Genomic DNA, 14,664 nt, shown 5'->3' with positions numbered 1-14,664 from the left:
CTGAGACAAAGATCTGGGAGAAGGTAGTTTATTTGGGAGACAACCCAAGGAAACAAATTGAGGGAGTGGGAAAAGGAGGCAAAAAGGGAAAAAGAAAAATCTAGAAAATATTGCCTAGTGAGCAGTTTACCACTTCAGGCATCTGGAACTTAATCCTTCTAGGAACCCTCTGAGAGACAGTGTAGGACACATCCCTCGAAACTGAGCCACCCAGGGGTGAAGAGGTTGAGATATTCATCTACCAACCACCTTGCATGGGCTCAGGGTTGATCTTGGGAGAAGTAACTCTCCAGCACTCGCACCCTTTCTGTGTACTGGCAAATAACTTCCATGGCCAGGAAAGCCCTCAGGCAGAGAGAGGTGCAGGGAAAGTAGGAAACAGGAAGGCACAAGGTGCTGGGAGTTGTCAGCTGAAGCCATAGTTGCCCTCGAGGGTGGTGGAAGCCTTGTGGCTTCAGAACATTCATCATCTGCTGACATCAAACTTTCTGGAACAGTAAATGTTTTCCCTGGGTTTGGAAGGACCCTGTCTACCCCGAGCCTTTATAATGCTGAGTTTTCCCTTCTGCCCTCCCCTCTATCACCTTGGGCTTGATTTTTCTCTTTGAGAGAGAAAGTGAGAAATTGAGAAAGGAGGAAGCAAGAAAGTGGGACACCGCAGGGGTCTGCAGACTTCCCTCCCACTCTTCACTCACCGCATCCCCGTGTTTGCATGCCAGGCTTCTGTCCTAGGTGGGGTGCCTCAGCAGAGACCCTGAGATGTAAAATTGTGTGTGCTAGTCATTTGCTGAGGAATGTTCCCAGAGTAGACTTATAAAGAAGTTGGTGGAACCAGACTGGGAAGGGGAGCAAGCCAAGGAAGGGTGCCATCTCAGGCAGAGTCCCTCGGGGGGGGGTCCTCAGCCTGATTCCATGGGGAGCTCAGGAGTAGAAGTTACATCTCCGGCTGTGCTGACCCAAGCAAGGGAGCTGGGCTCTCATCTTCCTCTACTGATGAATCACTGGCTAAGGGCCGCTCCAGAGGGAGAAGAACTCTCAGATCCTCCCAGCTTCCCACTAGTGTGGGCAAAGCAGGCCCCACCAGCCCAGCTGCAGGTGCCGGCCACTGGAAATAAAAGTGCACCTAAGCCCGGACAAGAGGATTCGAGGGGCTCTGGATGTGGCTCCAACATCATCTGTTACAGATCTCAGGTAAACTTTCATGTGAACAACAGTTTCTGCTGCTTGAAATAGGTTTGAACATCACTAGATAAGGGGATATCTTAGGGTTTTTTACTTGGTGTTTGTTTAACTTCCAGCTTGGAAAAGTCTATAATTCTTCAACACAGAGCTATAGACCATGTGGTTTTTGGGACTGGGTGCTAAATTATCCCATTAAGACTAGAAATAGTTTCTAAGTCACACCCTAAGAGTGCCTGGAGCAAAGGCCCAAACATAGCTGGTGGCAGCACTGTTCAGCTCAGGAAAATCTAGTCACAAAAACATAAGAATTGCTGAATCTACCCATTAGAGATGTCACCAAGAAAAGCCGGCAATGCAGCTGCTCCCCTCCGCTCCCCAGCCCACTTTCCTACTCCTCTGGAGGTTTTGGCTAATAATAGAAAGTGAGTAGGTGCTGGTTCCCATGTTGCAAATTTTCCTTCATCGGTGGTATATAATTTTATTTCATTTCCATTCGGTAGTTCTTCAGAATACATCTTAAGATATGCAAAAATGAGAAATAAAGATAAAATTGTGAGATGTTAAAAGTATCTTGGAAAAGACATCTCTAACAATCTCTCACTCTGGGTACAACTTTGAGGTTGGGGTAAATTTTCTTAATCCTTAAAAAGATAAACAGAATGTATCTAACTATCAAATATTTACCTTGAATTTTAAAATGTTTAGTGAGGTCACCATCCCATGCATGTTTATTTCTAAGGTGCTGTTATATCCCATGACACAGTCATGTTTCCTCAGAAAAGAGGGACTTTGGAGCCTACACTGGAAATATTTTATGTTCACTTCTCTGAAAACATTTCATCACTGGCAAATGAAACGATGTTAGAAGAGTTTGTCCATTTTGACTGTGCATAAAAAGGTAAACCTGTTCTTTCTTAATTGCCAACAATGAAGGAGAAAATATATGAAACATCTAATGGGATATCAAAATAAATTAAATCCCTGCTTCTGCTTGTAAATATTTTATGGATAAAGCTAAACAACAGCTAAAACTTGTGAAAAGTAAGATCTTGGTGATGCTAATTCCACTCATACATTCAACAAGTAATTACTGAGGATCTTCCATGTGCCAGCACTGTCCTGTGGGTTGGGGACACAGCTGTGAACAAATCTTCAAAATGCTTTCAAATTTTGAAATATTAGACCCGTTATTTTCTCAATTGGGCATATGTATTAGAAAGATATTTCCATTTTTAAATTTCTGTCTCCTGCTCTGATAAACAATGTGCTCCCAGGTTCCCAAAAGGAGAATTAATTTGGCAAAACAAATCAGTTGTTGCTTCATTCATTGTTATGGTAATAGAGAAATTAGGTTTTTAATTAAGGCTGAGGAAGGATGGAAGAGTAGTATGCAAATAAACAACCACTTGGTTTGATGCAGAAGGGACATGACAACTCTCCTTTTTTGCTGTGGTGTCTAAAATTCTCTCCCTTAGAGCATTCTGTAAGTTAAGGCAATTTATCCAGGAGGCCCCACATGCATTTCCTGCCTTGGAAATATGTTAGCACCCACCAACTTGGCATGAATGACATTTTAACATGAGCCACTTTTAGGGAGGTGCACTGCAGGCATCACTTTTTTGCAAGTGAATAAAGTGAAGCTTAAGCAACGTGTTCCAGGTCACACAAGTGTGAGAGGGTGTCAGGATTTAAAGGCAGGCAGCTTGATTCCACTGTGTTCTGACCTTTTAACCTGTACCAAATTTCAATACGTAAAGAAAGGATCTGGAAGTGTCCAGTACGTTTGCTCCCCATCTTTATTTTTTTGAAATCACTACAGTATTTTTAATTACAGAAGGAATGCTTGTTACTTGGAATTAGAAGACAAGGAAGAAAGAGAAGGAGAAAAACAAGAAATAATAATAATAATAATAATAATAATAATAATAATAATAATAATAAGCAAAATGCAAAAGAAGCACAAAATCTGCTATATTTCCACTAACCATAGACCATGCATACTCATTGGGGGCAATATATTTTTGTTATTATGTCTATTTTGGAATTGAAGAAACTGAGGTTAGAGAGGTGAATTAACTTGCCCAAAAGTCTCTTAGACAATATAAAGAGCAGAGCCAAGATTTGAATCCTATGTCTTATAATCTTTGGACTTATCTTGCCATCTTTTCTAGTCTCTTGACTAGACTACTTTACTTATTTTTAAATCAGTTTTAGTTTTCTAATAAAAGCTATAAATTTTCCTCAGATATCAGTTTGGCTTCATCCCAAGGCTTGTAGAGTTTCTTCATCAGACAAATACAAGAACTTCCCTGCCCTTGCAAACTTGTTACCAGGTTCAAATAAGATACTGTTGAGGGAAAGGACTTTGTGAAACTTGAAGAGCTTTTCTAATCACATGACCTTGTAGCATCTCAGATGATGTTGACTATTTATCCCTAAAGAGATCTAAATAGATTTTGTCTCTTCATCTGGGCATGACGTGGCTGTGGCATGCATGACCTCCCAGGTCCTTCGCCTTGTTTTATGTCCCATGACCAGTCCCCACACTCAGGATCCAGTTCACAGAATGGGTGTGGTGGGAATCAAAGGATTGACTGTTGATTTAAATCGGCAACAGGCAACTGGGAGCAAATAGTCATTGAGACAAAATGGCAGCAAAAAATATGGGTTGGTTTTGACCATCAATTTTATTAGATAGTTTTGGTTTAGTTTAGTTTGGTTTGTGTGTTAGTTTGTTTATTTTTTATGAGAAGGAGCTGGAGGAGGTTTTTTGTTCAGCTCACACCCTGCCAGCCGTAAGGTAGAAGAGAGTGCCTGTTGGCAGGCAAGAACTTGGGACTAGCAGCCAAGGCTCTGCACAGAGCCATCCTTCCCTCCTTGGACCCTGAATTCTGCAGGGTATCTAGGGAGGGATTCTGCATGTAATTTAACTCATTTCTGGTAAGTCACTCCAAATATGTGGGTCGTCTTCCTCCCCTGGTGCCATATCTGGAGTCAGTCTGGTGTCTTTTGGGGACCTTTCTCACTGCTCTTCTTGCAGGCCATTTGTTGATCCATCTTAGCCCAATTCAGTGGGAGCAGTGCAGGAAAACATCCTGGTGTCTTGTGAAACTTGTTCACTGGGAACTTGGCTACAGGTTGCTATGGCGATCAAGCGAAGCTCTGTTTGTTGGAGTGTGGGATGTGTGTTTGTGTGTGCACACAGTGTGTGTAACACAGGGGAAAGGAATGACATCACTACCAAGGAAGGGCTAGCCACTTCACAGAAGATCCTGGGATTGTCCCATAAGCCATGTCTCTTGTTCCCACTGAAGAGCACCCCAGACTCAATTGCAACTGCGATTTCAAGACAGCATGAAGCCAGTCCTTTTCAAGTTGTCCACATTAATGCTGTGCTTTTGGAAATCTTCCCCTCAAAATGTGTTTCTACCAACTTTTATTGGAGTGTATTTTCCTCAAATCTCACAAGCCAATGGACCTGCAGGTATGCATAGATGGATGGGCACCATGCCTGCTTACAGGTGACAGGTACACCATGACTGTGTACAAGAACTGGATGCATCTTTGAATGTTAACTTATTTAATCTTTTTCAAATTAAGTGTGGAATCTCTACAAGGTGTATCATCAAACACGATTTACAGATTTTTGGATCTCATGCAGTGTACTCATTATTGGTAAGATTCTGCATTCCGGGTGCTTTTTTATGTAATTCAAGCTTTATACACTTTGAGCAGTTTTACTTAAAAAATACTTTAAATATTCAAGTGTAAAAAGTCCGAGTCATATGTAACTGAAAATATGTGGAAGAAATGCTAGATATTACAGATTTTTAAAATTAGAGACAAAATGAAACTCTACCCAGATCGCTCTTCTCTCAGGTATTAGTAATAACAAGGAATTTTGGGGGTACTTATTATGTACCCGGCTCTGTTCTAAGCATTTTGCATGTACGTACTGAACCCTCCCAACAACAGCATAAGGTAGATGTTATTATGAACCTCCACCTTACAGGACAGAAAATGCAGACCCAGAGAGAAGTTGCCCAAGTCACAAGGCTAATAAATGGTGAGTTCAGGATTCAAACCAGGTGATCTGGCTCTTGTGACTGTACCCTGGTGTCCTCCCCTGAACAGGGGTCTGTCCCTGGGTGAGGTGGAGGACAGAGATCTCTGCTCAGAGCCCACCCAGCACTTTCCTCTTTTGATCCCCTCTGTAACTCTCTGACTGTCTCCTCCTCACCCCATTACAGATCTTATTTCCTTTTGGATAGAAAAACAATCTCACCACGAAACTCGGTTACATTGTATAATGATTAATATACTAATTATCCTGATTTGAACATCACATATTGCACATAGGTATTGATATTCAATGTCATACCCCACAGATATGTACAATCAACTAACCCAATAAAATAAAATAAAATAAAGATTTCAGTCAAAAAAAGGAAAAGAAAAATGATTTCTTTAATCATGATGCACTCCTTCAGAGATTATTGTTTAGGGCACACACTTTGGGCTTCTGGTGTTCAGGCAGTCTAGAACTTAAAAAGTCTTATCTCTCCAAGTTACTGCCTCTGCCATGAGCTTCAAAAGTCTGCTTCAAAACTCAGAGGTGAGCACTAGCTCATTCCTGTCTCCACATTTCAGTTTGCTCTGTGCAGATGAACCTCAGCCTCATGGCCTAATTTTAGCAGAGGAATGAATGTAGATGAAAATGCATTAGCACAAATGAAGATACTTCAATTAAAATTTTAAATATTATTCCTCTACATGTTGTATATGAGAATAACAAAGTTATTAATTGCACTTGTGAGAAATACAGGAATAAGTAAATGGGATGTATTAATATTTTAACTATTCAAATCTGCTGCAATGGCTTATGTCATTCAAAGTAAAACTAGTAGATTTATAATCCCTCTGCATCAGAGTCCTGTCTCTCAACATCCACTCTTCCATTCTCCCTTTTGAATGGTCACCCCAAATTGTAGCTACCAATCTAGACTACATTTCCCAGCCTCCTTTGAGGAGATGTGGCCATTTGACCAAATTCCAGTTGAGAAATGATTTGTGTAACCAACCTTCAGATCATGTCCTCAAGGAAGCTGCTTGCTCTCCACTCCTTTCCCACCATCCGGGGATCAGATGCCACCATCTGATCATGCCATCAAGAAGAACAGCTTGACAGATAGTGACAAAGGGAACTTGAGTCCATGGTTACCCTCCTGCAGCAGAGCTGCCCTGAACCACCTGCCAGTCACACTTACACCTGTGAGAGAATTAAAACTTCTACCTTGTTTAAGCCACTGTTATTTTGGCCTCTCTTAGTAGCCAAACCAATATCTGAGTTAATACACCGTCCGAGATAGGAAACATTTTTAAAGTGTCTGTTACACTTATAGTCAGTCCTGTGGCACGATGAAAAAGGTACACAGATTCATATAATGTATTGTCAAGTAGAGGAAACTAGACCCACACACATACAGTCACATGAAAATACAATGTAATATGTAATAGGAGAAAGGAAAGGCAATGACAGGAAGGTGCAAAGAGCTCAAAGGACAGTTGATTAAACAACAACAACAAAAAGACCTGAGAGAAAGAAGAGGACCTGACCTTCTGAAGCTTTAAGGACTGGGGGGAACTGGGCCAGGCAGAGAGGAGAGGGAAGGGGGATAATTGGATGAACAAAGCAAAGTGGAGAGAATGTCTGTGCAGGGCCGTGGTCAAGGCTGTGGTCAATGACGGACAGGAGAATGGGCCAAAAGGAGCTTGGTAGGACACAATGGGCCTCAGGTGTGCTGGACTTTGAATGTCAGCCTATGCAGTTAGGATGCCATTCTCTAGGTGCTGGGATAGATTTTCCTCTGCTGAGTGACCTTGTAGATGCGGACACCCATGCAGCCCAACAGAGGCACCTTCCATGAAGTTTCCAAGGAGTGAATCACAGAAGCCTTGTGTGGAACATGCCTTGCCCACATCCCCTCACTCCTTACCATTTCCACTCATTCCAGCCCCTATGTCCCTTTGCCTAAAGGCTTCCTCTGGCCACCAGAGCCATCTATGCCAACAAGAGTGCCCACAATTTGGTGCCCTGTTGAAGCACCAGTGGGATTTGGTGATTAAACACTGCAGCTCTCTCATCTCCTGGGTGGAATAACTCAGGCACATGTTCTACACCAGTGCCCAGGATTCCCCAGAGAGTAAGCCCCAGTTGCTCACACTGGTAAGCAGATTGAAAATGTGCCTTTTATTGGCTTCCTTCCCTTTCCTGCATCATTTCCCCACTCCTTCTGGTGTTTCCTAGGCTCATCTCCTAAATGCACTACCTACATTGGAATCTTGATCTCCAGATCTGCTGCTGGGAGAAGCCAGACCCTTACAACAGCCTCAATTTTAAGAATACCCTATGTTGACTTACTTAGACATCACAGAGGCCAATGCAATGTAAGACTAACAGGGGAGTTTGGAGATCTTGAAGGTCTCAGGATCCACAATATGGACAGCCAGTGAAATAAGCTGCTTGGGCTCAGTTTACGCCTCTGTCACCAAGTCACTGACCCTTCCTTTCTCTCTAGATAGATGGTGACCTGCCAGGGAGACTGGCACAACTCAAAAAAGTGATCTTCAAGTCTGTGTGTAATTGCCTCTGCTTCCCATATCAGGCAACCTCCCCATGATTACAAGGAAGACTCACCACATTTTACCTGCATCTTCTCAGGAAAGGACTTAAAGTGGTCGAGGGAGCAGAAAATAAAGGCTTTGGGGTTTGGCCTTTCAGTCCCCTCTTGTCCTGCTCTGGGCTTTGCACAAGTAATGGGGTGTCCTGCAGGTCCTCAGGACAGGGGCATCACGACAAGGGTGCCTGTTTCCTCAGCTGACTCACGCCAGCACACTCCCTTATTTTGCTCCCTGCCATGACTGCTTGCACTTAGGAGTAGGCTTCACACTGGCTGAATAAAACAGGGAAACAGGACTATCCAAGTTGCTCACATGAGGTCAAAGAGTCTCTGATTTAAAAATATAACACATCTGAAAAAGCAGAGCTTAGGTATCACAGCATAGTGGAAAGTGCCATGGCCTGGGAGATCTGGGGCACTACTGCTTGCTGGCCTCGTGAGCTTGGACAGGCCACAGATCCTCAACCATATAAGTGCCAGAAAGAACCATGGAGATAAGCCTCCTAAAAGCAGGGGAGGACAAAGGCCAGAGGGGTGATGGAAGGTTCCCAGGCTCCCCCATGAGCCATCAGAAGGGCTGGGCTTAAACTCAGTTGTCTGAGGGCTGCAGTGTCCTTTATGCCGCCCACAGCTTCCTTCCTTTCCTCTTCCCTACACTTCAGCTTCTTGTCCTGCAGTGTGAGGGTAACAACAGCACATATGTAGTAGACATAATGGATGACCCCCCAAATTCCATTCCACCCCTCCCCCATTGAGTAGTGGCAGCGTGGTTTGAAAAAATGACCCTTACTCTAGAGGTAAGCCCTGATTAGTCTCAGCCAATCCTAATAACCTCATTCCACTGCTAGTGATTGACTCAGCAGCCCAGGCCTAAGCTAATCAGGACCTGGCACTCCCTTGATAACACCATTACTGAACAAGGCATGGGCACACGACCTAACTGGGTGAGGTGGGACCAAACAAGAACAGGTTTGTTCTCTCTGTCTCTGTGTCTCTGTCTCTGCATGTGTACGTGTCACTCTCTAACACACACACACAGACACACACACAGACACAGACACACACACAGACACACACAGACACACACAGACACACACACACACACACACACATTCACCAGACATATAGGAGAAAGCCTGCAGTGCTGACTGAGATCAGTAGCCAACCTATGACCTAAATTACCCTTAATCTGGGCTATTGTTTGATTAAATGAGGCAACACAGGTAAAGCACTTAGCCTGGTGCCTGGCCCATAATATGTGCTCAAATAACAGTAGTGACACTCTGTCCACAGCTTCCCTGGCTCGTAAGGAAGTTACCAGATGGTTCCATTCCATTCCATCTTGGTTAAGGTGTAAGGTTTGCCTTTATGGCCCATTCCATGTAAACAGTTCAAATTCCCCACCCTGTGTTTGAAGGGGCTACAGAGGGTCCTGGTGGATTGCCTTCCAGCTACAGATGGGTGGGGGTCCACACTCAAGGGGAAGTGGGTACAGCTCCCTTCCACTGTTCCTCATCCTAAAAGCAGGAGGACACTTCTCTCCCTCATTCAGCATTTACAGTCCCTCTACACCTCCCTCCCCAGTCTGCCTTCTCCTGTCCTGCCCATGAGCCTCAGCCCTACCTGGTTTGGGGGAGCAGAAAAATGTGCTCTGCACATGCATCCTAACTTTCTTGTTGGGCACTGTGGCCTGCAGCTTCCTCAAGTCTTCATTTTTGTTTCATTAGAGGAAGGAAAAGTGGCTTTCAGGATACTTGTGAGAGAAAAAGAGAGGCAGGAAAAACAAAACAAAACCAGGATACACACAGTTAGATTCTCCACCCTTTTGAGGAACAAATGAATTTACCTATTTAAAGTAGCTAATCGCAGTGTCTGGCTCATTACAAGCACCTGGGTCATAGTAACTATTATTATTTGTGATAGATTCATTGCAAAAATGACCCCAGTTCTCTGCTTCTCTAGCATCCATGTCCCTTTGCAATGTGACTTTGCGGCTTCTCCCATTAAGAGGTGGAGACTACTGCACCGCCTCTTGGATCTGGGACAGCTGTGACTTGCTTTGGCCAATAGTTGTGGAAGTGATGGAATGCTAGTACTGAGCAAGGTCTTCACGTTGCCTTGCATGTTTTTCTCTTTCTCTCTTGGAGCCCTGCTCAGCTGCCATTACAGCAAGCCCAAACTAGCCTCCTGGAGGATGAGAGATCATGTGGAGCAGACACAGCCATCCCAATGACTAGATGCATGAGAGTGCTCAGCTGAGATTAACAGAGCCCAGGCAAGATTTACAGAACTGCCCAGCCAACCCACAGATTCATGACCTGAGTTGGCTGGTTGTTTTTTTCATGCAATATAATTGTGACAATAACTAACTGATGTGTCATTTACTTTTTGTTATTCGTATCTCTGATAGGCTTTGACTGAAGAGAAAAGAGTAATTCCTTGAGGAGGCTGGCTGGAGGCTGCTCAGGAAGACACAGAGCATCCTGGTCAAGTTGGCCATAGACTGGGAAGGTAAAGAGAGTGGGGCCAAGGAGGAGAAAACAACACTTCCTGTGTTTGCAGCTGTGGTCTTTCCATAGTTCAGTGGTCTTCAAAGGTTTGCTTGCAGCACATCTCAAAGAGAAATTTTGAAAAGCAATGCACCTCATCACATATTTTTAAGTTCACAAGTCAAAGATTTCATCATAAGTTTGAGTAATTGTTGGGGATATGATTTTCATTTTACTGCAAATATTGACATTTAAAAAGAAAACTAATGGTCTTAAAATATTAAAGGGAATCTGGAGCTCACGATGATTTCATTCCCATCACCATCCAATTTAAAATATATGAATAAGCTGTCCTCTACCACCGAGAAATTTTATATCTTTCCTTTTTCTCCTCAAATTCATATTTCTTGTCTACTTCTTCCACAAACCTTTAGCATAATTTAATATACTTCTATAATTTGAAAATCTTTTATTGATCACCCTATTATACATGAAAACATATTATGTTTTTTAATACATTAAAAATGTATCTTATTCTTATAACCTTAATGTTATCCATGTTTAAGAAAACGTTTCTGGATTAAATAATCACACAACTGATCAAAATTGCATTAAAGTGTTACCAATTTTGATTATTTTTTAAACATAAAAAGTCAAATATAATTGGAAATGCATCTCCTAAGGAGAAGAAATATGATCTAACTTTTCACGCATTTAATGAAAGAGAAAGGTATTTTCTGCCAAAAATTAATCAGCCCAGAAGTTAGAATAATATTATTCATGTTAATAGGAAGTAGATATTAAATATTTTATATGGTAAAATAAGATAGGCATTAGCTATCGTTGAATTATTTTATGGTATGATTTCACAAAATGAATTTTAAATCACCGTATTGAATAACATACACTGCATCCAAACCAAGTCATCTAAAACTTTTATCTGTGGGTTTTATTTGATGTATCTTGACAATTGTGAAAGTCTTGGCAAAGTCTGCAGTTGTACTTAAACGAATCAGTGTCACTAGCCTATATGCTTGGGCTGTACTTTGTTGCCCTTCCTTTGAGGTGAAGACCTGACCTAGGATCAGTACTGAGTGAGTTGGAAAGTGTTGCTTACGTTTAAATACATTTGAAAAAGCTGTGTTCTTTTTTTGCTAGCATTTAATGTTTCTCACTGATGTTCTATTTGCTTTGCTGTCATTGGACTTTCCTTGAAGAAGGAAAATGTCTTGCCTCTCACCACTCAGACTACCTTCTGTCAGTATTCAGAACATTCTAATGTGGGTCAAAATAGGGAAGAGATTTCTTAGACCATCTTCTCCCTTAACACGAAGTGCATAAGATGGAGAAATATGTGAGCCCAGGGGTTGATGGAGTCTTGCTTAAGCAATAAAGAACTCTTCCCTTATTTTCCTCCATTCTCCATTCACACCTTGTGGCAATGTACCACAGTCAGATCAGAGGCAAGTGAGGAGTACACCTTTTTGCTTTTTTTTGTTGTTGTTGATAGGTTGGGTAAAGCGCTGATGGAGTTTGGATGTGTTGTCTCCTCCAAAACTCATGTGGAAATTTCATCCCCAGTGTGGCAGTGTTGGAAACTCATTGAGTCATGGGGCGGATCCCTCATGAATGGATTAATGCTCTCCCTGGGGGAGGGAGGATTAATAAGTGAGTTCTCGCTCGATTAGTTCCCAAGAGAGCTCGTTGCTTAAAAAGACCCTGGCACCTCCCCTCTCTCTCTTGCTTCCTCTCGCCATGTGATCTGCTTGTACCCGCCAGCTGCCTGCCTCTTTCTACCATGAGTAGAAGCAGCCTGAGGCCCGTACCAGGTGCAGCTGTCCCAGAATCATAAGCCAAATAAACTTCTTTTCCTTATAAATTATCCAGTCTCAGGTATTTCTGTTATAGCAACACAAAATGGACTAAAACAAGGGTATAAGGAAAAGTCATGATTTGTAAAAATAATATGCTTATAATACAATAATAAAAAACAATAAAGTGGGAGAACAAATGTTATAAACTCAGAAGTGTTCTTAGGCAAATCAAACTAGAAAAATATGTGTATGGAAATTAATGATCTGGAAATTGGTTCCCTTGAAACAACCCATGCTCTTCACAGGTCCCTAGGGTGGCTACCTTCCTTCACTAGGTGCTTTCCTATCTTCCAAATGCTAGTACATCCATTGTCTCATCTGATCCTGCCACACTGGGTTGAGGGGGAGGGCCAGGATGCCCATATTCATTTTACAGATGTGCAGACAGAGCTCAGGCAACTTAGGTGGCTGTCCCAGGGCCATGGTGCTTCAGCCAAGGTTGAGATAATAATAATTAACTGTTCAGAAAGAAATGTATCTAGGTAGATAGATACATGAGTATAATTATTAAATTCTTGTTAGGAATAAAGATTCTCAACATAAGGGAAAATAGACAAATATAAAATTAGAAGATTTAGTAGAATACGTATAATCATAAATTTAAATGGGAAATAACAGTATGAACTCATGATTTATTTCTCTTTCTAAAACATGCCTGTTTCCTATGTCTGTCCTTTGAACAGGCCTGGAAGCAATGACAAATTGATAGCAGTGAGCATGCTTTATGCCCCCTTAACTACCAAGCTTAGAAGAAGTACAGAGGATAGGGGAACATGCTGAATGGCACAGTAAGGATGCAACCAGCTAAGAAGAATATGGAAATTCTGCAGGTCAAATGCTCTGATTTCTTCAACAATTAAATGGCATAAGAAATTCAGGGGGTGTTAGAGATGAGCCAGCAATCAAATACAATGCGTAGACCACATTTGAATCTTGTTTTAAACAAAGTAAGTATAAAAAGTTTTGACACAATCCAGGAAATTAAAACATAAGCTGGATATAAAATGATATTAAGAAAATATTGTTCTATTAGGTGTTATAGTGGTATTGGGGTTATGGAAAGTATCTTCAACTATTCGATATATGGAATCTGCATTGAAATAATTCAGCAGTGAGTGGGAGTCAGGTAAGGGGAGGACAGAAAAAAATAGTCATTAAGTAAATGTCACATTAAAGTGCTCAGAAGGAAGTGCTCCCCTAGAGATACCTGACCAAACCAATACTGCACACTGTGGGTTCCCCGTCCAGACCTCCTACTGTGCAGGGACACCCATCCCCCACTGCTGTGAGTGCTGGTTGCTGCCTCTTCTCTGGAAAACTGTCCTTGGCCAACCAAATAGCAGCTGTCTTGCAGGAGGTTGGGCATGACTCCTCCCACAAGCCATCAAGCAACAACGTGTTTGCACAGAAGTACAAGTTGCAGGTGTCCTTGCCTCAGAGTGGTGTAATTCATACTCCAGAGCCCCCAGAGGATCAGGCTGAAGCCGACTGCACCCCTGATTGCATTCTTCTTAGCTCTGCCGCCCCTATCCTATTTCATTCCCTCCTGTTCTCCTGAGAGCTCTCACCCAATGAATCATGTGCAGAAAAATCCCCATCTCATGATCTGCTTATGACAGACTTGGACTGGAGAAGAGGAAAAGATTGTTTTTAATGGGAAAGTAAGAATGGAAGTATTACAAAGAAATGGCTAGGGGTATGTGGTTGGGCATGGTGGGATTAGTTATGCCAGTAAAATGGAAGGACTTGAGGATAAAGACATCAGCAGCAGGAGGGGACTTTCTGTATCTTCTAATATTCCCCTTACAGGCCCCTCCAGCCAAGCAGAAAGGAGCTTCCATTAGTTACCCTTTAATTCCAGGGTGCTGGACGGTAGGGGGAGGGAAGTCTCGTAGGCTTGCTAAGCAGCACTGGCAGGACCTCACCTCCTCTCTCCTCTTTGCAGACCTCTCTCCTCAGTGCCCAGAAGTCCGTGCACTCTCCTTTGCAGTGAGCCCCTGGACCTCCCCTTTGGGACTCACCCATTTCTGCTACCTGGCTATAATGGACAATTTTAGTTTCAGTTTAGTCTCAGAACAGTACTCCTCTTCTCCTGGGAAATGTTCCTCCAATCTCTTCCTAGTGGAGGCTGCCAAAAATAGTACCCCACCCCAAACAAAGTGATTGGTCCAGAGATAAGCACATTATTAAGCCAAGACAGTCAGGTCTTATAATTTTCAACTTAAACAAAATCAAAGTTTTTCATATTCACACTAAGGTAATACATTACATAATTCAAAAATAAAAATGTCTAAAAAGGTAGAAAGTATACAGTAAAAAGTCTTATTTTTTTCCCTTTCCCTGTCTCTCCTCCCATAACCACGTACTTCTTAGGGTAACCTTCCATAGTTACTTTGTGCATATGCAAGCATACAAATTTATTATCACATTCTCCTTTTG

This window comes from Cynocephalus volans, chromosome 11 (assembly GCF_027409185.1).
Source record: "Cynocephalus volans isolate mCynVol1 chromosome 11, mCynVol1.pri, whole genome shotgun sequence".
Lineage (NCBI taxonomy): Eukaryota > Metazoa > Chordata > Mammalia > Dermoptera > Cynocephalidae > Cynocephalus > Cynocephalus volans.
The sequence above is the reverse complement of the archived record's forward strand: the minus strand, read 5'-3'. Positions refer to the sequence as shown.